At 38.5% G+C, this 25,973-nt stretch overlaps 1 protein-coding gene across 1 annotated transcript in view; it reads right to left on the minus strand.

Moving 5' to 3' along the window:
* Positions 1–25,973, minus strand: part of elfn2a (extracellular leucine-rich repeat and fibronectin type III domain containing 2a) — a 152,039-nt gene that overhangs the window by 36,035 nt on the left and 90,031 nt on the right. The window lies entirely within an intron of this gene.

Raw genomic sequence — 25,973 nt, forward strand, 5'->3', positions numbered from 1 at the left:
AGTTCTGGTGCAGTGCTGCATGAGTCCTGATTTCATTGTGCCAGCATGATTTATACCTTGCTCAAAGCAGCCGTTCCCAAGAAGGACAGCCATTTCCCTTCAGCATACCAGAAAAGTGGCAGTGCAACACCCTAGGTGAAGAAGCAACGGGCCTTCTTGCTCACATTTTGGCACTTGACATTTCAAACGGACTTTGTTATTTCCGACCCTCGTACTCCAGTCTGCATTGTTCAAAATCTTTATTTTTCCATTCCTATATACTTCTTGCTTTCTATTCCTCTCCTGGTGTTTTAAACAGCAGTTGTTGACATTTCAAAGTGCCACTGCAGGGTGAACCGTCGCACGTCATGTGACAGACGGGCATCCACTTTTAGTTTTTTTTTTTTTCTATCAGTTCCTTTTATACCCCATTTTCTTTTTGTGCTACAGACACATTGACTTTTTTAGTTAGCTTGTTCTTCTGTGCCACTGCTTGTCTACTCTAGCTGTTCAGGTTATGGAGATTTGGTTTGCAGTATCAGCCATCGGGGATGAGATCTGTCTCTTTGCTTCTGAGGTAAACTTCAAAAAAAAGGTATACAGTAGTAGCTTGGGCCTCCATTTCATCTATTTTGCCGGGATGGAGTAGGAAATGTATCTAGAGTTACCCCGCTGTTTTTAAAGCAGAACACTGACGGACAGCAGGTACACTGAGGAAATCAAGAGGAAAGAGAAAGACTACTAAACACAAACAGCTAAAAGTGACACAGGGTAAAAGGCAGGGGAAATATCAGGAGAGGAGAGATTGAAAGTTAAAATGGCAGGATTTAAATCAAAGAATTACTTTAGTTCAAAGCATTAATCTCCATGGTGATAATTCAACAGCTTCCAAGCAGTACTTAAAAAATGCTTCCATGAAGAAAATCTTGGTTTATTTATTTATTTATTTATTTATTTATTTATTTATTTATTTATTTATTTATTTATTTATTTATTTATTTATTTATTTATTTATTTATTTATGTATTTATTTATTTGTGTTAACCAGCTCCTTGGTCAGACATAACAACCCAGTGTTTGGGTTGTTTTTGTGTTACCCAGCTACGGGCTAACACTATCCTGGGTCAGACATAACAATCCAGTGTTTGGGTAGTTTTTGTATTACCCAGCTCCTGGATCAGACATAACAACCCAGTGTTTGGGTATATTCTGTGTTACCCACATCCTGGGTAAGACACAAAAACCCAGTGTTTGGGTTGTTTTTTGTGTTACCCATTTACTTATCACAGGATTCTTCCTCTTCAGGAAAGAGCAATGCAGCTTCTGTAAAATATAGGTTTGTGTACATTTTATCTATAAATATATCTTCAGAACTGTACACTGATTGCTTATGGACAGGTTATAGAGCCAGTCACAGCATATTTCGGCTACGAGTGAAATGCAGGGTGGTGGTCTGACTTCAGCCGCTGAATGTGATACAAGCGCCGACATGAGATTCAGTGCCATTATGGTGGAAACAGGACAACAGAGACAGGTAGATTACCCATTAATTACTTCTAAATGTTTAATTTTTACTTCTTATATGTGTTAAACAAGCTAAAATGCAGACAAGATGTATTTAAATCTATATACTATAGCCTACTAGGAAATATGATCGAGAAAAAAAGGAATTATCACGCAAATCAGGGTTGTGTGCAGTGTTTATAAAACGAGGATAAAGTTAATCCGTAAACATTAATTCATATATGAAGTAAAAACAATAGGTAAATATTATAGTAAAAATGAAACAACCCATTATGCTGGGTAAAATAAACCGAACATGTTGTGTCATATATTTGCCAAGCCCTTGGGTTAAAAAGAACCCAAATTAAGTTGTAAAGTTTTTAACCCAATGTTTTTTAGAGTGCATATTTAAGTCAAAAATGACGCTTGTCTCTTCTTCCCTCAACCTCATTTTCTTACAAACCCTCAGCTTCTCCACAGCAGCTGCATTAACAATATCTTGGTCCGCCATCTTAATGCAATTTTTAAAGCATCCTGCTTGCATCATGCCGCTAAACACAAAGTCATTTAATCCTTAGAAATCCACGGATTTTAGTCCATCAAGACAGGAAATGACTGATAATATTTCCATGCATATTATTTATCCATTATATTCAAGTCTTAGATTTTATACAGTTGGTATTATCTGCTTAAAAGAGCAGGATCATCTTATTAGGCTGCTGGTAGATCTTTTTTTTTTCATTGAAGACCACATAATAAGCCTTAATACTCAAATCTGGAACCATTTGAGGCATTTATCTAAATGTGTGCAATATACCACAGCCAAAAAAAAAAAAAAAAGATTTTTAGGGACAACACTATGCAAAAATAGTACATGTGGGAAACCATTTTCTCAATCCATTTCACGTGGTTTTTATGAGAAACAAAACAGGGCCTTTTTTTACGCTATATTTTGTCAAACGTATTATTGACACTCCTCCAAATCAATGAGTTTAGGTGTTCCAATCACTTTCCTGAACACAGGTGTATACAGTAAAGCACCTAGCCATGCAGAGTGCATCTAAAAACATTTGTAAAAGAATGGGTCGCTCCCAGCAGCTCAGTGAATTCAAGTGTGGTACTGATATGTTGCCATCTATGCAATAAGTCAATTCTTGAAGTTTCCCCATTAATAAATATTCCACGGTCAACTGTTAGTGATATTATATCAAAGTGGAAGCAACTGGGAAACACAGCAACTCAGCCACAAAGTGGTAAAAGGCCACTTTCTGCAGAGCCAATAGCTACAGACCTCCAAACTTTGTGTGACCTTCAGATTAGCTCAAAAACAGAGAGCTTCATGGAATGGGTTTCCATGGCTGAGCAGTTGCATCCAAGTCTTACATCACAAAATGCAATTCAAAGTGTTGGATGCAGTGGTGTAAAACACGCTGCCACTACACTCTAGAGCAGAGCAGTCATGTTTTCTTAAGTGACTATTCAAGCTTCTCTGTCTGGCGATACGACGTGCAAGTCTGGGTTTGGCGGTTGCCAGGAGAAGAGTACTTGCCTGACTGCATTGTGCCAAGTGTAATATTTGGTGGAGGGAGGATTATGGTGTGGGGTTGTTTTTCAGAGGTTGGGCTTGGCACCTTAGTCCAGTGAAAGTAACTCTTATTGCTTCAGCATACCAAGACATTTTGGACAATTTCATGCTCCCAACTTTGTGGAAACAGTTTGGAGATGGGTCCTTTCTGTTCCAACATGACTGCGCACCAGTGCACAAAGCAAGTTTCTATAGTGTCTAAGACATGGATGAGCGAGTTTGTTGTGGATGAACTTGACTGGCCTGCACAGAGTCCTGAACTCAACCCAATAGAACACCTTTGGGATGAATTAGAGCGGAGACTGCGAGCCAGGCCTTCTCGTCCAACATCAGTGCCTGACCTCACAAATGCACTTCTACAAGAATGGCCAAAAGTTCCCATAAACACACTACTAAACCTTGTGAAAAGCCATCCCAGAAGAGTTCAAAATGTTATTGTGGCAAAGGGTGGGCCAACTTCATATTAAACCCTACAGATTAAGAATGGGGTGTCATTAAAGTTCATGTGCATGTAAAGGCAGTCGTCTCAAAACCTTTGGCAATATAGTATATGTTTGGAGGAACTTATTATATGTACTTTATTGTCCCTCATTCTCTCTACATATTGTTATACTGCAAAAGTGATGAGCTTTCCTAGTGAGCTTTTCTTGGCTCCTTAAAGCATGTTGGCATTTCAGAATTATTTTAATTAAAACTGCTGTCATTAAATGGCAAATCAATAAAAATGAATGCAGAGATCTAAAGGTGTTCTTAATAAAAGTTAATTAATTAAATGAATTACCAATATGCTCTTCGTAATGTCCTGATTGACTAGAGCTTTTCATTCTCTTTTAACTTCCAGAATTTGCCATGTACAGCTAATGCTGTGATTAGTATATAGCTATATCATAAAACAAAGTGACATACTAGAAAAAGAGAAAGAGAAATGAGAAAAGGAGGAAGAAAAGAAGAAAAAAGAAAACGCACAAGTCAGCAAAAATCTCATAGCAGAAAAAATAATCCATTTGTGATCTTTTTTTCTTATAGGATCTCTTGACTGCCCTATAAATAACACAAAAAAAGGCTAGTCGTTGGGAATTGGAAGAAAGTAATAGAAAGATTGGCAACCTCAGGGAAATTTAGAGACACTGCCAAAACGTGCGATGCCCTATCACCACAAGTATTTTGTTTCTGGGAACATGCCATCCTAGCACTTACTAAGTCTAAAATTACCACAAATAGGATATATCAGGATTTAGTGTCTAAAGCATTTTCCAAGAAAGCAAGAAGACGAAGCCCTTGATGAAAGACACTGTAATGACAAGCTGATGTGATGGGATATTCCCATGCCTCTATATGCTGCCATTAAACAATGTTAGAGTATACAAAGCAGCATCTGCCAGGCCTTTCATAGTTGAACAATATGGTGAATTATAAAAACAAACAAGTAATCATGCACAGAAACTGCACAGAAGTTGTACCTAAGTAGGTAAGTAATCTGCAATGCGTTACAGGTGGGGTAAGTGCTTTTTGGTAACCATTGTTGCTATTTCAAATCACCAAAACAAACACTGCTGTTTTTTTTCTCTCAAAAACATAAATAACAATGTCAAATCTTTTGATAATTTAAAATATAATAGGCCTTTGTAATGTGCCTTTGGATCTCACTGTATATTATTAACTATATTCTAAATAAACTACAACATAATATATGTATTTTGTCCTGTTGCTTAGCTCCCTCAGTCACATACCTGACTCAAAGGCTCATTCATTATGCGATCATGGGTTCTATTGTCTCTTCTGGTGTAAATCACAGCATTATTCATGATCATTCACACCCCTTTGCATATGGCATATGCAAATGTCAGAGCATGTCAAAACTTCTAAAGTGCCCCAAGACTGTGCAGACTTCTAGGGGTTAAGCAACAAAGTAGTGCAGGATTCACCTTGAGCAGCGACCACAAATGAATCCGGTTGGATAAAGCAGTCGAGTAGGGGAAGCCTACAAGTGCAGACACTCGACAAGCTCCAGCAATTTAATTGCTGTCAGTGTGAACGTGGCTTCACTATTACACTTTTTCTCCAATGCTTCAGTTGTGACGTCTACTGCTTGAGCTAGTGCTTTCACTGTTCATATTTAGTGCCCAATGGGACTTCACTGACCTAAGTAGTTTCAGTCTGCTAGTCTGAAGAACATATGTATGGACTACTGTACTGAGACAGGAAAGGTTTAAAAAAGAGTTGTGGGTTTTTTTTTTTTCATTCACAGGCAATTTGACAATAATGGAAGCACACCGGGCTGACGAAATTTTGAGTCCTTGTACATAACTCATTATGCTACACTCTTGTCCTTAACCTATGAGTCACCAAAAGCTTCATTTCTATTTTCACAACGTGTTGTAGTCCGTCTATTTTTTCATTTACTCTCTACTTCTCTCTTTCTCATTTGATGTCTCACCTTTGAATCATGACCTCTAAATCCCGGGGAGTGACTCAGGTTTAACACGAGCTCTGGGCCATGCCGGCACGGCTCAATCACTCTGCGTCATCCGAGAGGACACATGAGGAGCGGGGCTGTGAGTCAGACCCCGTTGCGCACCATTCACCTCTGCCTGACGTAGCTTTTCGCGCATCCTGCCACGGTACCAGTCACTCGCCTATCCGAGGGTCCCGTCTATAAATCACTCACCTTGCCGTCTATAATACGAAGCACACAGTGTGAGGTTTTCATGAACTGGGCTGATAACATCCTTCAGACTTAATCACTGCTTTTGGGGAACCCCAGAGTGATACACGCATCAGGGAGGCAGCAGAGGCAAGTAAAATAAGAGAGAGAAAGTTATGTGAAGGAAGACTGATGTCAAGGAAATGGATGGATACCTGGGGAAGTTCGTTATAAAAGGACTGAGCGGTAAAGGACTAGGTTATCATCTCAAGAGGGAACACAAATCATCATTTGGAATCAGGAGATGGCTGAAAGAGTATTGTCTAACAGTCCCTATCATCAACTGCAATGCTTGTAAGTGTCATTTTGACTTATCTGACAACATGTCTTAGTGCTGTGAAGTGACCCACCATGCCTTGGATCATTGGTACCCCCGTGCCTTCAATCAGCAATAAACAAACAGTGCAAAAGCCAAGATGCTGGGCTGATGTGCCCCTCGTGCCTCGGGCTGGGGGAACATGTCTGTACCACTGGGAGACACCCTACCGGGATCAAACCCTTCTGCACTTATTCGACCCTTATAATGCCAAAGCACCTTATGCCAAGTTCAAGTGGCGATGCAAATGTCGATTTGCAAGTCAACGAGCTCACCATTAGCTCGGGCTGTGACTGGGGATCAAATCAGCGGGTGATCAGCGCTCGCCAATCTTTATGTGTGAACAACGCATCAACACTGATGCCTCGCCGATGCCAGACAAATCTCTAGCACGATACATATCTTGAGCTGTCGGCCGACTCGACATCCTGTAGTGTGTCAAGTATTGCAAAGAGCTACAGCAAATGAGAGAGCAAGGCATTGGTTGAGAAAGAACCAAAGTGTCATGGTTAGGGCCTGCTAGTAGAAAATCAGGCTGGTAGGCCTATTCAGATTTAATAATTATTACAAGCAGCAAACATATAATTATTATTATCATTACACTCTCAGAAAAAGTGGTACAACAGCTTGTCACTGAGGTAGTACCCTTAAAGGGACAACTTTGTGACAGTATTTTCCCCTAAACAGCCCGTAGATATTACTACTCTAAGGTTCTAATATGAACATTTTAGGGGTTAAAAAAGTCCCATTAAGGCTACAGACCAACTGTTTTTGAATCTTTTTCCTGACAATCCTGTTCTTGTGTAAAAATCCTGTTCTGCAAAGTTTAGCTCCAACCCTAATCAAATACACCGGAACCTGCTCATTTAACCGCCTCAGAAACACTTGACAATTACAGACAGATGTGTTGAAGCAGGGTGTGAACTGAACTCTGCAGGACGGTAGATCTCCAGGAACAGGATGCACCCCTGGTGTATCGTATAGTTTTACAAGTGCACAATTTTTTAGAACGCTGAAATTAGACTTCTATTCACATTACACCTCAGGACAATCCCTAGCAAATTGACTTCGTTTGAGAATGTCTTAGTGCAAATAAGTGCCAATCAGATAAATGAGAATGCTAACAAACACCTTTGTCAAGTTATTATAGGTCTCCTTGATTGTACCTTACCACCCAACAAATCACAAATGAAGCTGGAGACTGATGGCCTGGGGAAAAGTACCTGTCTTATTTACATGTACTTGGCTCAAGGGCAGACACGCCACATCTGGAGTCCGCTCCTAGCGGATTCAGTCACAGACCTTTCTGCCGTACTACAGGATCCCACAATGTCGTATTTTAATACATATCTGCTCTCAGCCGCCTTCAATTTTCCAGTAAGTAACACTCCTTCACAAAACAGATGAGACCCAAGAAACACATTTTGCTTATAATGTGGAAATGTCTGTAGTCCAGATGGTAATTTTTGTTCTGTGTGGTAATGATTTCCATCCTATGCTGGGTTATATTTTATCCATTGACTTTTCTGACCAGCTTGAATTGTTCGTTTTATATCCAAAGCAAGTGTTTCTCTGTCATAACCAGGGCAGATTTGGTTACAAATTGCACATTTATTTATAAACATTTTGTGGAATATTACTAAGATATGCATTCCTTAAGTGGGGTAAGGACACACATTTATGTACTGGTTATTTCATATTTGGCATGCAAACTTGCATCACCCGTATAATGATGATTGTTATAGGACTTGAGTGTTGGTGATGCCCTTTGCAGCCATTTTGAAAACCTTGGGCCATTCCTCTCATGTGTTAAATTGCAGAATTTAGGCCAGAGGGCCACACTAGGCCAACCAACACTTTGTATATAAACTTGGTCATTTTTTTCAACACTGAGCATGCAACTTTTCTTGCAACTTTGCTCGATACCTGTAAGGCACCTTTAAGCCTTGATGTCCCATTTGAAGTCCAAAAATTGTCATCTCTAGGAGCTTCAAGCACATCATGCTCTCAAAACAACCTACATTTCTAATGCTCTCCAACCAATGAGTTCAGCTTATGCTAGTCTTGAACCTCACCAAAGTAGGTCACTGTTTCGAACAAATTATTTGATCGCTGATTGATTGTCCATGGTCTTGGTCTGTCAGAACCCATGCCAGGTGCACTGCCACTTCCGAAACAGCAGTTTTGCTCTAGTTTATAGTATGCTCGAATCTGGGGGGTTTGGCTGATAAGTATTAGCATGGAGTCAAAACTGTTGCTAACAAAACTGCTTGACTCTGTAGTATTCCATTACTAAACTTTTTGCTTTGTTCCCAAATGTGTTTGCCTCATAACTTCTGATCTGACCTTCATCTCACTGCTTCACTGTTTTCCGCAACCTTCGTAAACAGCCACCACTAAAACGGCTGACAAACTATCTATCTCACAGCAACGTTCACAAATGTGCATATTAATGATACTCAAAGGATGCAGTGCCGCAGATTAGAAAGATGGAGTAGTTTCTATGTGTTCTAATGTGATTCACTATTGAATCGCTCTGATGCACACCCCTAGTGTGAGATCTTAAAAACTGCCAGCAGCACATATCATCAATCCTAAGATGGATCCTTACAGTGCCCTTAATGTTTATAATGGAATAAACAGCAGTCTACGGACAGAAAAAAATGATTTGTTGCAATATCGCAAGGCATAAAACATCTCGCAATGTTGCTGAATCTCAAGTTTTCTTTTAAATCGTCTCAAGGTGACAAAACCTTGCATTCATCTCCATACACTGTCTACACCCAGTGACTGTCAGGCTCGTATCTGAAAGGGGAATCAATGGGATTTCCTTGCTGCCGTTGTTGCTGATGGCAGCAGGAATAGTATGAGCATTACAGAATGATTCACATATCTCCCAACTCAGAGGGAGACTATCAGCACCCGAATTAACAACATTAGGTCATCGCTAGCACTGCCATGGAGATATGGCGGCAGACAAGCCTGACAGATGGAAAGGAGGGTACAGAGTGATAAACACCACTAGGTGCTAGGAGCTAGATGCTAAAATTATGTCATGAGAGGAAATGAGACTGCAAGAAAGGAAAGAGGATAAGCCAGAGTGCAAAAAATGGGGCAATTAGTGTTGGATGTAATATAGTATTCATGATGATTTTAATTCAGCATTCATTCGGTAATTAGAGTATATCTCAGACCTTCAGTAAATAAATAAAAAAATATGATACATTTATGATTCATGATTTCTGTGAATCATTTCAAACTAAAAAAAAAAATATTTGTGTTTATTTAGGGACAAAATGTTGAAAACCCCTAATTATTTAAAATACTAAGGGACAGGATATCTAACAGCATTCAGCAGTGTAAACCCTCTTTTGACATTGTTAAAAAACTAAATAAAGACGCGCAGTGAAAAATGAACGCTGAAAAGGCGTGGGGTTATTTTTGTGGCGTGCCTTATTGCATTGCATATGTGATTATTGCACAAGATGATTTACTAAGGATTGCGCTTGTCTGTTTACTGGTGTTTGCAACATTTTCCCTTTCACCAGTGAATATAAAATCCCCCCCCCCCCCCCCCCCAGCATGAGAGTAAGGTGACGGTTATTTAAAACATACCACTTTATTGTTTCCATGGTGACGCATCATTTCTTGTCACGTGACATGCCGCAGTCACAGTAGGGCTGTATAACTGATGATCTGCTTTAATTTCCTTTTCTTTTTTTATTAAAAATATTCACAAATATGTTAACTATAGTATGAAATATCTGATATTCCACTTGCCAAATATGGGCAGGTGGATGTGTTTTGTTATTTAAACACCTTTATGATGATCACGTTATTTGAGCTATATTCGAGATGGGCACCTCCATTTTAGTTTGTGCCACAGTTCAGAGAATCGGATCTTTTGGATTACAAGTGAATTCATTCACTTATCCCGAAATACATACAAGTAAGTGGCTGGTGGACTAGGAGAAGAATAGAGTAAACTTTAAAGTTACTTACACAATGTGTATCTGATATGAATAAAAATTATAACGGAAAGGATTATTATTGCAGTTACCAGAGATATCATTGTGTATTTTACTAACTCTAAATGTATTGTTTTTCTGATACTTATGCGAATTGAAATGTCTGAAACCTAAAATAAACATTAGTTGTGATATATGACAAGAGCTGACACATTTTAAAGGGGGGGGTGAAATGCTGTTTCATGCATACTGATCTTTTTACACTGTTAAAGACTTGGAATCCCATACTAAACATGGACAAAGTTTCAAAAGTTAAGGTGGACGTTTGATGGGAGTATTTCTTTGTCAAAAATACTACTTCCGGTTAGTCATAAGTTTCGGCAAGTTTTTTGAGATCATGCGTCCCCTTTGACGTTAATGGGGGCGGAATTTCCTTGTATGGGCCTTACAATTCTACTGGAAGCGCGTGAGAGAGAGAGAGGGAGAGAGCGAAAGTAACAGGCTACGCCCATCAAAGCGCTGGCTTGTAGGATGCTGGACAGGTGATGTGCACATAACAATGTCACCAAAAAAGTGCGTTTTTGGTTGCCAGACCAAGACAGTCCTGCACAGATTCCCCAAAAACCCCGCGTTAAGGCAACAGTGGATGTAATTTGCTTTTCCGGATCAGCAACTGAGTTGCACGAATGTTTATATCTGTTCGCTGCATTTCGGTGCCGACTGTTTCATAAACAAGGCCCAGCTCGACACAGGATTTTCCGATCGCCTAATGCTGAAGGATGGAGCAGTCCCAACGATAAAGGTCCCAACGTTAGAACCGCAGGCGGTGAGTGAGACTGCTTCAAATGTCTGTGTTTTTGTCTGTGTTAGCCCAAACATGATCACGTATAGTTAATTGATCAATGGAGCATGCGATGTGTAGTGCGTGTACATTTGTTTAGCTGGCCACTATATGTGTAACTTTATGTTTGTGTATTGTAAAAGCACTCCAAACAACAATACACAAAGAGGGGGGAAATATGTTGAACTAAATAAGCACGCTTCTTCATTCAAATGCGCTACTATTCCGTGTCTTTCTATGTAAACACTAACTTAACCTGCCGTGCAAAACCAGTCCGCTTACTGTCTACACAAACCACGCATAAACACACAAACACACGTGCACAACTGCACTTCCCACATGTACACCTTCAAAGACAAAAATACGACGATATAATTCAAGTATAAATATGTAAATAACACAAGCCGCTAAGCATATTATATAGTTAGTGTATAACTTGTACCACATAGAGACGTCCTGCTCTAGTCGTTTTTGCTGCTGCTCCTGTTCAACTGCAGCCTCTGGGTCTGATTCCGGATCATAGATGTATGGCTGTATCTGATTAAAAGCCATATTTTTATTTTGAATAAAGTTTTTTTCCCGCTGTTAGGGATGACACAGCTTTACGACGCACTCGACTCAACACAATAGCAGCAGCGAGCACACGTCATTATTTAGCTCCGCTCACACGACACGCCCCCACCTGCTCGGCTTTTTTCGTAAAGACTCGGAACAGCGCATCTTTCTTATATAATTATAAAAAAAATAAAGACTTTTCGGAGATATGCAGGATGCAATGCTACTCTATAGGTACTCAAGATTGACATGACACTGACTGAAACTGAGTGTTTCACCCCCCCTTTAATTTAGTAGTTGATCATGTGATGCACTGTCCCGTTCTAATTCTGCACTGGTGGGATTGTACGCTCCAGGGACCAGCCGAGACGGATCACACCATTGTGATCATACATGTGAAAATGTTAAACCAGATGCTAACTAGTAGATTGTGTTGGTCATTATGGCAATTATTTGGCTACGTCTGTGTGCTTTAATTTGTCAGTAGATCGCTTACAGATCTTTCCACTCCCATCTGTGCTTTTATAATTGTGCTCTCATGCTAATTTGCCTTGTTTAGTAATTCTGGCCATATATTGAAAACAAATGGTATTGTACCAAATGGTAATTGGTATAGGCCTATTACTGCTATATCGCCCAGTCCTGGCAATTAATTAATTAATGTATTATTTAAGAATGTGCTCATTAAACGGTCAATGTAAACTAGCCACAGCATAGCTTCAAGTAAAATGTGCAGAGCCCATTTGAAATCAATAAAGCAATAAAGCTACAGTATAGCAAAATCAAGTTCTAAGTAAAAATGGGATTACCTTGAGCTCACAGTGATTGGCTGGTACCGATTTCTCATTTGCATAAAGCTCAACACTTTCTATTAGATGCTCTAGTTCTGCTCTGCTTTCAATCCTAGAGAAGCACGGCTCCCACAGAGAATGAACTGGGACGCTTCGCTCATGTTTCTCTCACTCCGCATGAGTGGACAAGTATAGTATCAGTATGTCAGAAATATAGATTGCAAGATTAGCTTCTTGAACGCGTGAGCAAATGCTCCTACTGTTACAAAGAAAAATCATTTTAGTTGGAACTATCAGCTGTTCATCTGCTGAGGTGAAGCAGATGAGGTAGGGATGTTCTTGACATTTCTAGCCAGTTAAACAGCATTACAGCATGCAATTTGTTCATGACAGCGATCAAAGCAACTCGCCTTCAATGGGAGCTCAAGAAGATAACGAAATTGGGGCAGAGATGCTCCAAGCTAACAGCTACGGACAACAGTGAAACGAGGAGCACAAAAGCTTTTGAAATGCACGCTAATAGATGCGCTCTGCTGTTCGGATAAAAAACGGGCAGCTTTCCATACAAATTAGCCAGAGTCCAATCCAAGCCATTTTACCAGCGTCTGATTATTTAGAGGAAAATTCTGGACTGGTGGTGCTCATTTGTTAGAAATACATTACAAGATACTGTAATTCATCAAAGATACATGCTGTTCAGTGAACATCCCTGTTTTCATTATCACAATAACATTTGTTAAAGAGTCTGTTCTGGAACAAAAAAATCAAATCTGACTGTTGATGCAAACTGATAAAATAAATAAATAAATCGGCTAATCCCCAAGCTAACAAATTGAGCATATCCGTCAAATTGGGTGTTTCTCCTTGGATCAACAGTGTAATATCTTCAGATAAAGAGATTGTAATTATCTTCGTAAGTACTTCTACAAGAACACTTTTTGGTAAATATTGTGCATTAGCGTTAAATCCTTAACAACTACAAAGGGAACTGCAAACTGAATAAAAATAAACTCCAATTTAAGATCTGCTTTATGTACTAGTTTTTTATTGTTAGCCTCTCTTGCACTTTAACAGAGCGTTGTACTGAAATCAGAGATGTTAAAAGCAAAGTAGCTAGCAAACTTGAAGTGCAGGAAACAGTATGAAACAGGCCGCAAATATAGCTTGGAGATGTTTTTGCCACAATATAATCATGATATTGCTATATCTTTATAACCCGCAGCGTAACACTGTATAGCGCTACCTTGTTCTCTCTATCACATCACAATTCCACCATCTGAAATGACTATATACATGGCGAGTTGATGAAAATCCTGATTGTACCTATGTTTGAGTTATTACCACAACGCCTACCCGCCAAAACTCATTTCTTCCTCCGCTCGCAGAGAGGAAAAATGTTTAGAGGCCTTCAGGCAAAGATTTCTGAGGAGCAGTTTACATGAAAGCCAGGCCTGGGCCTGTTTGGGTGCGAGCTGCTGAAGCCTACCACAGCCTAATGAACTAGCTAAGCACGCTAACCCTCTGGCAAGTTTAGCGCTTGGTGGTAGATATGCTTCATTTCCTTCAAAAAAAACAATAACAATTCTCTAGCTTCCAGTTTAAATTACCACAAAACTGCCACCTTTGAAACAGCATCAGAAAATGGCTAGCTTATAAATATAAACTATCTAACTAATTGAAGCTAAGCTAGCTAGTTCATTTGAATTAGGAATCAGGTCTCACCTGACAAAACTCGGACTTCGAGACAGATTTGTCTGTTTTCTGAGGTAAATTTTAATCTCAGAATCCTTATCTATCGCCTCAGAGTATCTCCTCACAGACTTTTAGCCACATACTGTTATGTTAACAGTTGAGTTAGCATTGTGGCTAAAAACATTATGAGAAGCATACATGGTATTTACAATGTACTTCACATTTCCTTTAACACATTTAATGGACTATTTGGTTCGTTACACAGATGGGGAAGACAGCAAATTTTGAAAAGTGAGTTTTGACATTACCACTAAGATGGGACTGTAGACCAACACATTAACAGACAGACGACTCCGACAGAGCATTTCACAGCCTCCTGCTCTTTCTAAAATGACACTGAATTAATATGTTTACACACAAACACTCAACGAGTCAAGACAGCAATGTGTTCAATTAAAGAAACAATTCATCCAAATAATGAAAATTCACTCACTATTCACTCACCCAGAAATCCAAACCCTTTTGAGGGAACTTTTTTATTTCATAAAAGAAGAGAAAATGCGATATTATGGACTGGTTGCTCTTTTCCATGCAGTGACAATGAATGGGGACTGAGACCTTCATGCTTCTAAAAGGGCAGTAAAATATCATAAAAGTACCATAACATTTTACACTTGTTTAAAAAAAAAAATTAAGCAAAGTCATTGAACTTTACAATTACATTAAATATTTTGCATTATACAGTTGCAGCGCTTAACATCCAATTGGAGGGAAAGATTATTAGTGAGTAATTTTTATCCACGTCCAATGTTTATCCACGAATGCATGACAAAAAGTACAAGCAGTCAATGTGTTAATTAATATTAAATATAAAACATAAACACTGGGGACACAGCAGGAGTACGCCAAATTACATCCTTTTACTCAAATCACAATTTTCTATTCTCCTTTATGTTTTTCCCCCCAGTTTTTTTTTATCCTATCGGCCATAAAATGAAAGTGAAAAATGTAATTTGTCACCCAGCCAATCCCAGAGTCCTTATGATGATCATGAAAGAAATCACGTTATGACTCCCCTGTCATCTGTGGGCCACCTGTAGGCCTGTGCCTTATTCATAAAACATTATTAAGACATCAGTCATGGAGCCATAACAGAGGAACCCACAGCCAACAGTAGAGTGTCTGCTGCGGTTATTGTCATTCAACGTGACAGTGCATGTTTGCATTACTTGTGCTTATCAAAATACAATTTTAAAAATGTCTGAAGTCATAAAGTATCGTGTTTGATTTGCCTCAAGTCAATAGTGGGAGGATATATGCTGCTATGAATAATTTTATTTTATCTATTTCCTTCTTTAAAGCTGAAGTGCATCCTTTCTTTTCAATGTAAAAATAGCAACAACAAAAAAAATAGAAAAGCGTCTCTCTCTTTCTTTCTTTCTTTCTTTCTTTCTTTCTTTCTTTCTTTCTTTCTTTCTTTCTTTCTTTCTTTCTTTCTTTCTTTCTTTCTTTCTTTCTTTCTTTCTTTCTTTCTTTCTTTCTCATTTAATCTGACCCCTGCAACATTATGTTTTTGTGTTCCTTCGCAAGGGCATGATATTAAGGAAGCTTTAGGAACGACACTTCATGAATTTGTTTGATCTCCATCCAAGTGTTAGACTGCAAATACAACACCCGATCTGGCATCGACAGCAGTGGGATTATGTCATAATAGAAAAAGGCATTCTGAATTCAAACTACATCGATTCATTTTCACTGTCTGTCCTTTTCTCTGTGGGACAAGAAGCTTTTCTCACACTAATAAACTTTCTTCTCCTTGGAGACAATCTTTGGAAGGCTTGTGTTGTGTCGGCTCGATTTTTCTATTTGTCATGCATATTTATTACAAACACGTTGAAAATGATTAGTGTGTCTAGCATTTTAATTTTCATGTAATTACTGTGGTAAATGCACAAAACGTAAGGCAGTAAGTGATGCCTACTAAAGGGATAGTCAAAAAAATTATATTTTCATTCACATAAACCTCCGCAACTAACTATGCTAAAAAAAAAAGTCGAAAGCACATAAAATTACATACAAACAAAAATGAAATACAAATACTGGATGGATGGATGGATGGATGGATGGATGGATGGATGGATGGATGGATGGATGGATGGATGGATGGATGGATGGATGGATGGATGGATGGATGGATGGATGGATGGATGGATGGATGAATGGATGGATGGATGGATGGATGGATGAAAAAATAGACAGAACAAAAGATGGATGATGGATGGATGGATGGATGGATGGATGGATGGATGGATGGATGGATGGAACTATAGATGGATGAAAAAATAGACAGAACAAAAGATGGATGGTTTGATGGATGGATGGATGGATGGATGGATGGATGGATGGATGGATGGATGGATGGATGGATGGATGGATGGATGGATGGATGGATGGATGGAACTATAGATGGATGAAAAAATAGACAGAACAAAAGATGGATGGTTTGATGGATGGATGGATGGATGGATGGATGGATGGATGGATGGATGGATGGATGGATGGATGGATGGATGGATGGATGGATGGATGAAAAAATAGACAGAACAAAAGATGGATGGTTTGAGGGATGGATGGATGGATGGATGGATGGATGGATGGATGGATGGATGGATGGATGGATGGATGGATGGATGAAAAAAATAGACAGAACAAAAGATGGATGGATGGATGGATGGATGGATGGATGGATGGATGGATGGATGGATGGATGGATGGATGGATGGATGGATGGACGGATGGATGGATGGATGGATGAGATTAAAGCCTAAAGTGTATCCTGACTCAACTGGTCAATTTTTTACAGTTCTGAAATGTCATATTATTTTACAAAAAAATTGACTACTCTGATATTTTAGAAGAATTCATATTCTTATTAACAGAAAAATGGGCCAGGTTATACAACATCAAAGCACAGACCGTATGTCAATGTTATTCCTTCCCTCTCTTTGTACGTCCGTAGGTGTGATTTTAGCCATTATAGAAGCTTTCCAAAGGCGTTCATGCATTTCAATGCTTCTGATGAAAGTCTCATTTAAGATAATGGCCACCTTCCATCCATCTCCATATTGAGTATTCCGCCCCCCTTTCTGGTATAAAATGGCAATTATTGACTATTGGCGGTTTCATTTTACGGGACTCATTAGTATTCCCACACCATATTTCAGACAGTGGCCGATTGTGAATATCAGTGTATCTGTCTTTTTTGTTTCTGTGATGTATTCTCTTCTCTCTCCACACCACAGTCGCGTCAAGGGAACCCATGATGCTTCTAATTACAGCAAGACAGCAGCTTCATTAGCCAGGAGTCCTGCTGAAGAGATTTACACTTCAAAGGACAGCGAGAGCGAGGGACAGAGAGAGAAAGAGAGAGCGCTATGGGGTGGGTACTTGGAATGACAGAAGCCAAGAGAACCAGGGCTGAAAAAGGCCAAACACACAAGAAATACTAAGGATTAGAATGACGAACATAAGGTGTGAATGTACAGTACGTGGGGGGGTGGGGGGAGGATAAAAAGCAAAAAGAACGGCAAATGTTTTAATGGCCTCAACACCCTATACCTAAAAACGTCACGCCTTAAGCAACCAATTAAACGGAATGGATGGGCTTGGAATCAATAAACTTTTAAGAAGTAAAATCACTAAAAGCCGTTCTCCCACTGGAAAAAATAGTCCCTGACCGTGAACAACAATAGAAGTTACATTTTTGAGTCTTTTTGAGTGACTCATTTTAGTAGCGAATACTTTTATATTGAAAGGACTGAAACTGGTTGTGAACATCGAACAAGATGCAAATGACAAATGACTAGGGCCCGTTAACTGTTAAAAAAAAACAAGTTATCGCATCGGACATTCAAACTGACACCGGACATTCGGACATCGCATCGGACATTCAAACTGACACCGGACATTTGGACATCGCATCGGACATTCAAACTGACACCGGACATTTGGACATCGCATCGGACATTCAAACTGACACCGGACATTCGGACATCGCATCGGACATTCAAACTGACACCGGACATTCGGACATCGCATCGGACATTCAAACTTATGAAAATAGGACTGACCTGAAGTAAAATGCTGCATCTAAATGCAGGTCCGTGCCGTTCTTTGTTCTTTTCTCAGAGAAAAGCTTAACTCCAAGTCTTCCAGAGTCACGGTCAAAGCTGATTCGAAAGACCACCGCCGTTCGCCAGTTTCTGTGTTTACAAGAAGCACGCAAACGCAACTCAGCCGTCGTTATTATGGCCCCGCCCACCGACTCTATACACGATGTGATTGGCCCGGCAAGAGTTAGGCGATTACAGCTCAGAAGGGTATTAAGAGTTCCTAGACGACACTTGCGGGCAGATTAAATTTGCTGCCGCTAGGGTGCGTCTACATTTCTAGGCTACATTCTTACACCTTTCTATCAGAACCAGCATTTGAGCAATTTGAGCTACAGTAGCTCGTCTGTTTAATTGGACCACACGGGCCAGCCTTAGCTCCCCACGTGCATCAATGAGCCTTAGCCACCGATGACCCGGCCGCCGGTTCACCACTGTTACTTCCTTGGACCACTTTTGATAGATACTGACCACTGCAGAACCGGGAACACCCCACAAGAGCTGCAGTTTTGGAGATGCTCTAACCCAGTCCCAATCCTTACACTTGCCCATTTTTTATTTTGAGGACAAAATGTTCACTTGTTGCCTAATATATCCCACCCACAAACAGGTGCCATGATGAAGGGATAATCAGTGTTATTCATAATATATGATCATAATGTTATTTACACACGCAAATACAGTAAGTGTATAAAGCTTCTGTCAAATGCATAATGTCAAAAAATTAAATATATTTTGAATGAAAATGAATAGTTTCATGGCTGATAAGTAATATATATGACTAGTAAATTCACTCACTGTTAGCAGGTCTATCAAAAAATGTATGAGTGGGCAAAAAAAGACTCTTCTTTCTGATCATTTCTAGACTAGATCCATCACAATAAGATTTCATTCTTTATTCTCTGTAGTTACTGGATGACCATTATAAGAGATCATTTTAAATATGAATAATCGGCTGTAATGGAAAAGAGCACAAAGCAAATGTGTTCTCTTGCGGTTCCTCCACTCCTCAGGGAAGAAAGAGAGACATATTTGAAACAATGCATGTAATAATTTCATCAGTATATTTGGAGAAATGGGGTGCAGGAAATGTAAAAAAAAAAAGACCAAAAGGGGAATGGGCAAATAAAAAAAGAAAGTGATGGGAAAGAAGAAATAATGTGAGAGGCAAGAAGTGTCTGTGGTTTCAGAGGGAAAGAGAGGGCGGGAAAAGTGGGAGAACGACAGGAAAGGCCTCTAACAAATCTGATCAAAAGCTCCCAAATCTTATGGGACTCAGAGAGAAAGCTAGAGAGGGAGAAGTACACTGCCAAGAAGCTAGAAACTGAAAAAGGGATGGTTGAAAGAAATAAAAGTGAAGCAACAAAGGGAGAAGGGGTGAACCAACGACGAATTGTTAGCACACTGGCCTTCATCCACTTTTCAGGCTTCGACATTTTCTTTCCTAAGCAGGGCTGCTAAATTGTTCATTTTTTGATGCTAAATTGCTGCATTTTCTCTGCTAAATTGTTCCACAACAGCAATTTTGTAGGATTTTTGGTTCTTCTAGAAGAAAACATTCGGTAAACACGCTATTTTCAGCCTTGCGTTATACTTATTCGATTTTCTGGGTTATAAACCGATTAGATTTTTACAGTATGACTGATTTTTGCCTGTCCAAAATGTGCCACGGTGCAAAAAGTAAAATAAATTGTTTAAATTTAAAAAAGGAAGTTGGTGTCTGCTTGTGAACAATTCAACAACATCAGATTTTTTTTTTTTACACACACACATATATATATACACATTTCATGGAATATTAATGTGTATTCCAGGGTTATTGTTGCTAACTAAAACTAATTGAAATCTGAAATAAAACCTAAATAGCCATATTAAAAATATTTTTATTTTAAAAACTACAATTAACATAACGGCTTCGAAATATTACTAAAACTATAATAAAACTTAAACAACGCTGGTCTATTTGAGTGAAATCCATTTCACAGAATTCCACAATTATTCCCTTCAAAATAATGCATGCAGGAAATGCTACAGAAGTCCACAGGTTCTGTCAATAACACTGGAATAGTTGGTCGGCAAACACTACAGAGTGTTGTGTGGCCTTGTTGCTTTATAACAAATCCATGCAGGCTTATCTCACATCATGTGAGGCGGTGTGTGCGTCAACCCACCATCTATGCATCAGCAGAGTGCAATGTAAGGAGCCTTGCTCTTTCCTTCCTAGTCTTATCTATCGCTACCTCCCTCTCTTCCCTTATTTCAGTCGTGACTGGCACAGCTCCAGCCACCTACCCTCCCAAGAACCTCTTTCACTGATAGGAAAGAACAGAGAACGAGGCGCATAAAGGTCTAAACAAGCACTGGGCCACATATTCAACAGATTCAAAGATGTAAAACATGATTGCTCAGAAGTTATTCTTCCTTAGCTCAGGGCAGTTTTGACCGACTTAAAGAGGTCAGATCATGACTAAATCTAATTTTCCTTGGTTTTTTTTAGATTAAAAAAAGAAATTCTGGTACTATGAACATATTGTAACTGAGTTCAAAAGGAGTGTTTCCTGACTAAGCAAAAATTAAGTGTGTTATTAACTCATTAACTTGCATATGTCAGATAAACAAACATCTGTTTGATGTTTGAAACAGCCGCCTATTGGGTGATCAAAAGCTTCAGAAACCAAAAACGATTGGATAGATGCTAGTATTCCTAAAGAAGAAACAAATACAACAACAACAACAACAAAAAACAACAACTAAAAAAACCTTAAAAAAACAAAACCAAACCAAATCAAAACGCAGCAAAACAAAATAAAACACAACAAGAAAAAAAACGATCCTTCAACAAGAAAAATTATTCAACAAAACTAAACTAAATAAAATACAAAAACACAAAAAAATCAACAACAAAAAAAAAACACAACAAAAACAAAAACAAATAAAAAAATCTAAAAAAAATCTAACAATCTAAAACACAACAAAATAAATACAAAACAAAACAAAAACACAACACAACACTATAAAAAATAATAATAAAAATCCAAAACACTACAAAAATAAAACACATAAATCAACAAAAAAAATTAAACATGAAAATAAATCAACAAAACAAATCAAAACAACGCAAAACAAAAGCATTTAAAAAATCTGAAAAAAAAAAAGTTTGCAAAACCGTATTAATGATCTTGCTGCTTGTGTGTCACACCTACATCTCTGCATATTCTTCCTATGAATCATAATGTCAGAAACTACTGGTTGAAATTCATCTTTAGCATCATTCCTGATCAACTTAATCAGGTCCTAAGAGCAGCCATGAGCAGCAAATTTTGGTTCAGGTTTGTCAAATTTAAAATTCGTCAAAAATAAATAAATAATAATAATTAGCTTTGCAAAAGAGGTTGTAACAGAATTCTTAAAAGCAGCTGCAAAATATGAGTGAAAAATGGCTGTGAAAACAAAAATAGGAAAACATTTATTCAATTAATAATCAAATATAAATGTATTTGACCTCATTAAGCATCCGCATTGGAAATAAGAAATAAGAATAGAAAATGAAAGTGTTATTGTTATGTTCAGCAAAATTATAGAACTTTAAAAATCAAAGTGGATAACATAGCTCAAAACATTTTAGTCTTAGACTAGAAGAATAGAGATCTTAGTTCCTAGTGACTAACCTCCTGACTAGCCCACCTCTCGCCATCTCTAAAATACAGCCACTTCATTTGTGCCATTTGAGAGCTGCAATTTATTCTCTTTTCCTTTTTGCTTTCACTCTGTACTTTGCAAAGGATTCCCAATTATACCCTAACAAGGCCCGGTCCTGAAACGATCGTGAATCAGATATAAACACATTCTGACAAAGTACCACTAGTGAGAAACCAAAGAGACCAGAAAACAAGGATTTGGCGCTTTGCAAACACGCACCGTGCCTGAACTCGACTGCTTCGTTTTAATAGACTCCGCCATGGGTCACCGTTGTAATGAGCGCATTTTAGAATGAAACAAGAATGCAATGCTCAAGCTTTCCATTAGAGCCATTTATCTTGTTAACTGTTGGCGTCTAATTTAAGCAAAATACACCAACTCGGATCGCCATGTTGCTTGGTAACTAAAACAGTGCCCTGGCAGATTGCCTCTATAAAAATAATCATTTGCTTTGACCTGCGATAAAGAGATATGGATGGAAGGAATGCAAGAGAGACAGCAGAGATAACGCTTTGAAACACTGCATGCATTTTGGTACACTTTATTTCCATATTTTATTAACTTGAAGTAACTTCTTAGGAACTACATGTTGACTAACTCGGAGTAGGATTAGGGTTAGTAGAAAAAGTTGATATGTACTTGCAAAGTTACTTATAGTCAGTAAAAGGACTGTTGGGGGACCATTCAAAAAAAGTGTTACAGCCCCGATGTACTCACAAAGAAGTTATTTTCCATTTTTCAATTCGATTCGAACGCCTCTACATCGTACACACGAAAAATGTCAGCTGTGAGAAAACAGCAGTTAAGAAAGCATCGGATCATAGCGATATGGATATTTGCACTAGCTCTGCAATTCAGCACTCCAGTGAAGTCACATCATGCTTATTTATATAATATATTGTTTTAAAAGCAACACGTTTAAAGTATTAAGTCTCTTTCATTTAGCTCTCCAGTGTGTTCATGCTCACCAGTTCCTTCTTTGATTTCGCTTGAGGTGTATGGGGGTATTAAAATTAGAAGAATGTCTAAAGTGGACTATCGAAATAAAGTGTTCCTGTATTTTAAATAACTGATGGTAATCGTGATGTTATTTTGGACAATTTAACTTTTTTAATAATGTAATTTTTTGTAATTATGTATATTATATATATATATATATATATATATATATATATATATATATATATATATATATATATATATATATATATATATATATATATATACTATATTGCCAAAAGTATTGGGACACCACTCCAATTAATTGAATTCAGGTGTTCCAATCACTTCCATGGCCACATGTGTATAAAATAAAGGACCTTGGCATGCAGACTGCTTTTACAAACATTTGTGAAAGAATGGGTCGGTCTCAGGAGCTTAATCGTGTTACCGTGATAGGTTGCCACCTGTGCAATAAGTTCACTCGTGAATTTTCCTTACTACTAAATATTCCATGGTCAACTTTTAGTGGTATTATAACAAAAGTGGAAGCAATTGAGAACAACAGCAACTCAGCCACGAAGTGGTAGGCCAGGTAAAATCACAGAACAGGGTCAGCGTATGCTGAGGCACACAGTGCGCAGAAGTCGCCAACTTTCTGCAGATTCAATAGCTACAGACCTCCAAACTATGTGAGGCCTTCATATTAGCTCAAAAACTGTTTGTAGAGAGCCTCATGGAATGGGTTTGTATGGCTGAGCAGCTGCATCCAAGCCTTACATCACCAAGTGCAATGCAAGCGTCAGATGCAGTGGTGTAAAGCACACCGCCACTGGACTCTAGAGCAGTGGAGTCGTGTTCTCTGGAGTGACGAATCACGCTTCTCTGTCTAGCAATCCGATGGACGAGTCTGGGTTTGGCGGTTGCCAGGAGAACGGTACTTGCCTGACTGCATTGTGCCAAGTGTAAAGTTTGGTGGAGGGGGATTTATATGTGGGGTTGTTTTTCAATGGTTGGGATTGGCCCCTTAGTTCCAGTGAAAGGAACACAATGCTTCAGCATACCAAGACATTTTGGACAATTTCATGCCCCAAACCATACAGGAATAGTTTGGGGATGGCTCCTTCCAGTACCAACATGACTGCACACCAGTACACAAAGCAAGGTCCATAAAGTCATGGTCAGAGTCCTGACCTCAACACGATAGAACACCTTTGGGATGAATTAGAGCGGAGACTGCAAGCCAGACCTTCTCGTTGAGAAACACTGAGAAATCAATGTTAAGTGGTCTTTTTTCCAGAGCATTCTGTCATTTACTCAGGAGAAGAAAAAAAAACGCATACAGGTTTGGAACAACTTGAGGGTGAGTAAATGATGACAAAATTAAAAAATTTAAAAGAACCCTTTAACTCTTTCTGTGCACCAATATATAAGGATTTTATAACTTCTTTCAGGAGACTGTGCTTATATACCTTACATGATGGACGGTGGACAAAATGAGGTATAATTTACTGGCTAAAACTAGCGGAAAGGATTGAAAACGATTACAGTATCTTTAAATGTATGCTTATGATGCTCGTTTGCATAAAGCTGACCTCAACTTTGTCGCGTCGCCAACTGTCACAGCAACTTGCCAACAAAAATTATTGACTTCCAGTCGCTTTGTCACTGAAAATGGTAACCAGTGTGAACGATCCTTCAGACTTCAATCTAAAAGTCCACCTACATAATTATGCATATATTTAGGGGGTGAAATTGAATCGTGTCTAAGAGCTCATAAAAACAGCACCATACCAGCCTGCAGTCTGTGCGCTGTGAACCGAATCTGAACTGTCCTACAAGCGGCAGACAGCCGTTGTTCCGCATCCATCTCCACGGCCTCTGGTTTAAAATGATTAAGCACTGCATAAAATGGAACAAATCTCGCTGTCTGGCTGACAAGCCCTGCTCGACGCATCATAAACCTGCATTGTTGCATTCATTAACAGCAGCCTGTTATGTTGTGTGAAAGAGATCTGCAGGGAGAATTGGCACTGGCTTTTGTGTCTTATTAAGCAGTGGTTGGATATCCAGCTGCGCGGTTTTAAGACCACTACAATGGATGGTAATTGTAAGGAGGCCTAACCGTGGAGCACTGCTGACGACTGCAGAACGAACCTGCCACGAGCTTAGTGCAAACTCACCTACTGGACTGCAATTACACTCATTTGAAAGCTGGTAAGGTTTCTGTTGCTCAGAGGTTGCTCGGATTTTATGGAGATCTTTGTCTTCAAGGCTCAGATCTTTTGGCCTCTGGGGTTAATTTCTTAATCTCTTGACATTTGGTGTCATATTTCTGTCCAATCAGTGCACATTATTACTGAAATATGTTCTGACATTTTGGGAGAGACATCTGTGAAATGAAAATAGTCTTTTTCCTCAGGAGAAACATCTAAGGAAGAGACTTAATCAGAAGTCCCCATATGCATATACAAGACGTGATTTATGAGATATGATTTTTTAGATATGAGATATGATTTATGAGATACGAGATATGATATACGAGATACAAAACAATATAAATTACAATACAATACAATATTTGATATGTGATACAATACAATATTTGATTGATATGATATGATACAATATTCGATTGATATGATACAATACAATACGTTGTGATACGATATTTGATTAATATGAATATGATATATGAATTTGTAGACATTTGTGAGTGAGTGAGTGTGTGTGATGGGGGGGGCATGTTTGTTTGGAAAGGGTGGTGGGAGGGGGTACATTGTTTTACTGATGTTGAAATGTGTGTATTTAAAACTCTGTAATTGATATTTTGCACAACTATTTTAGTAAATGTTAATTTATTGTATGTTTCTATTTCTACCTGCCCAGGGACTACGGGTGGAAAATAGCAATTTGCTAAAACCCGGTGCAATGCATCTCTCCTTGTTATAAACAAGGCTAATGTTTTTATTGTGCACTGTCCCTGTCTCAAATAAAAGTAATAATAAATAATAAAAATAAATATGATAAGATATTAGACTGACATGATATATGATACATTATGATATTTGATTGATATGATACGATACGATATAATGATGTGATATATAAAATATATTATGATATGATACGATACGATATTTGATTTGATATTTTATGATTGATATGCAACATATATAAATATAAATATTAGGGCTGTCAAAATTAACACGTTAATAACCTGTTAACGCAA

Source organism: Pseudorasbora parva, chromosome 14 (assembly GCF_024679245.1).
Source record: "Pseudorasbora parva isolate DD20220531a chromosome 14, ASM2467924v1, whole genome shotgun sequence".
In the NCBI taxonomy this organism is placed as follows: Eukaryota; Metazoa; Chordata; class Actinopteri; order Cypriniformes; family Gobionidae; genus Pseudorasbora; species Pseudorasbora parva.